This window comes from Suricata suricatta, chromosome 2 (assembly GCF_006229205.1).
Source record: "Suricata suricatta isolate VVHF042 chromosome 2, meerkat_22Aug2017_6uvM2_HiC, whole genome shotgun sequence".
In the NCBI taxonomy this organism is placed as follows: Eukaryota; Metazoa; Chordata; class Mammalia; order Carnivora; family Herpestidae; genus Suricata; species Suricata suricatta.
The window spans coordinates 9,298,437-9,301,483 of record NC_043701.1 but is presented as its reverse complement, the minus strand read 5'-3'; positions in this window follow the sequence as shown (position 1 = coordinate 9,301,483).

Sequence of the window (3,047 nt, the reverse complement as noted above, 5' to 3'; positions counted from 1 at the left end):
AATTTCTACAGTGCTTTTGGCTATGTATAAATGTTCCTACCAGTGTTCCCACAACCACTACCCACAAAGACATATTTGCATGTGGATTTTAAACTATTAAATACTAGGTTGATGTGATGATAAATAATTCATATGTCAGACTAACAATGTTTTATGTAGTATAGAAACTAGATTACTTGGGCAGGTCAAATTCATCTGGAATTATAACAATAAGCACAGTTTCTAGGACACCTGGGTGGCTCAGACAGTTGGATGTCTTGACTCTTGGTGTTTGAATCAGGGTCATGATCTCACAGGTTCACAAGATCGAGCCATGAATCGAGTTTTAGGGTGTCTGGCTCTGTGCTGACAGCATGGAACCTGCTTGGGATTCCCTCTCTCCCTCTCGTTGCCCCTTCCCTACTTGCACTCTAAGTAAATAAGTACGTAAGTAAACATTAAAAAAACAAAAACCAAAACAAAAAAGTACTCAGGGCACCTGGGTGGCTCAGTCAGTTAAGGGTCCTACCTCGGCTCAAGTCATAATCTTGCAGTTCGTAAGCTGACAGCTCAGAGCCTAGAGCCTGCTTTGGATTCTGTATCTACCTCTCTCTCTCTCTCTCTGCCCCTCCCCCGCTCCCATTCTTTCAAGTCTAAACATTAATTTTTTGTTTAATAAAACTGTTCATCATACATGCAAAAGTGTAATCATTTGGATTCTCAAGGAAGGACTCAACAATCTAAATCCTGGTGGTCAGAAATTTTTTTCTTTTATTTACCAGCATATTCAAAGAGTTTGGAGCAATGCCCGGAACACAGTAAGGACTTACTAATATTTATTCAATGAATAAGTGAACACACACACACACACACACACACACACACACACACACATACACACACACACGAGTTTGAGCAAGTATCAAGTGAAAATTGATTTTATCATTAATTTATATATTCATATTATACCACTACACACAAATGAAAATAAATAAAACAATATTGAAAGGAATTCTAAGCAATGCAGACTTAATTACATGTAAATACATATGTAATTCATATATAAAATCATATACTTTTTAAAATTTGACTTATATACTATAAACATATAATTGATTGATTTTGTAAAATCACCACTGGTTTCTAATGCCCCTGTATCTCTGTATTAACTCTTGAGGGTCTTGAAACTCTTTAACACCCAGTAAATAAATTGTGCAAAGATAGGATGCAACTGTACAAACTAGTTCTATCTTTACTTCACCTGGGACCATGCAAACATGCCTGACGTCTTCAGTCTGAGATACGAAAATGGGAGTGGCAATTTATATCAGACATGGAACTTAGAGCAGTAAAGAAGGATCAAAGACAAAGAAAGCAAATTATATTTAAGTGAAAACTATATATATGTAATGTTTTCTCACATGAAGCTATAACTAAATCCCAATACTATAAGAGAAAACAGATGTGTTTTATTTGATTCTTTTATTTAATCTTCAGATCCCTCAATAGAGTGATTCTCATAGTGAATTTTATTCATGGAAAACATACATGTAAAATTCAGTATCTGCGAATGACTCACTCCATTCATTCAGCCATATAACTGAAGATAGCGCTAGGAACAGTATTACCCACAGCCGATTTACTGTCAGCTCAATTTAATAAAAGGGTTATGAAACTTTAAACATTCTCTGGGATGTTTAAATACTTGACATGGTTCATTCCTTCTAGAAGTTACAATATTGTGTGTGTGTGTTGGGGGGGGGGGAATGGATCCAAAACAAATACTTGACATCGTTCATCCCTGTAAGAAGTTATAACATTTGGAAAACAATGGCACATTTGGCATTTTAAAATCAGGGAATAATGCAAAAATACAGCAAGAAAATGCTAAATTGAATATAATCAAATGTCAAAAAATCACATAATCCAAAGAATAGCTACAAGGAATATAAATGGAGCCTTGTGTTACAGGAGGAAGCTTCCTAAAGAACGCAGAGAACCATGAGGAGTTTTAAAGAGGTTGAAGAATGGAGACAGATCTATAAATCTTATGCCACATACGGAGAAGGTAAGCATTTTTAACTGTGAGAGACAATTTTTTCTAACAAACTTATCAAAATCCCTATAAAAGCATCAGGTTTCTAGCAGTCCTTGGTGGGCCTCCTCTATCCTATGTTAGGAAATTCGGAATAGAGGAAAGTAGAAGGAAAATGGCGGGAATGTGTGCTGAGCATAACCCAGCATCAAAACAGGGGGCTCTCTTCAACTCCCTCAAAACCAAACAAATGAAGAGCTTTATGTTAGCAACATTTACATAAAGATATATGTGCTCTAACATATTAGGTATATTAGAAGATTTCTGGCATCCCATCTCTGAAAACCAAATTATGGATAACATCCATGTTAAAGAGGGCAATTATATTAACATCTTTTGTGTAATTCAATTATAATATTGTAGAAGTAGATATTGACTTATCTATGTAATTTTTGAATTCGGTGCCTTGCAAATAAAATAAGAATCATTCAATTCAAATATGCTTGTGTGGTTAAAATGTAGTTCCATAGTAAAGGTTGTTACTGAGCAAAAGTATGGCAAACACCCAAGTAAAATCTTTTTTTATTATTAAAATAAATAAAAATAATCAGAGTGTTTGACAAGTATTCTTCCCTGCTAATATTCATCAGTCATTCCTGAAACATAATAATGAAATTGTCTATTTTTCTTCTGATAGTAAGATGAATATTCTTCTCCAAAAGAGCATTTTCTAAAACAAGCAAAAAACCCCACAAACAACATTAAAGGCAATTATTAATAATGGCCACTCAATATCTCCTCACCATAGCAGTCAATGTTTAACACTGAATTCTGTGGTCAGCCTGCAAATGGCTTTGCTTTGAAGAATTTTCTTTTCTACTTTTCTTAAGCAAAGCATTTCAAAGACACTTAACAAGACTCATAGTCATCACTTCAACTATGAAGTTTTTGCTCAATTTATTTTCATAGATAAAAGAGCAGCACTATTTGGTTTTAACTTATGTGTCTGAGTTCCAGAGTAAATATGACCCAG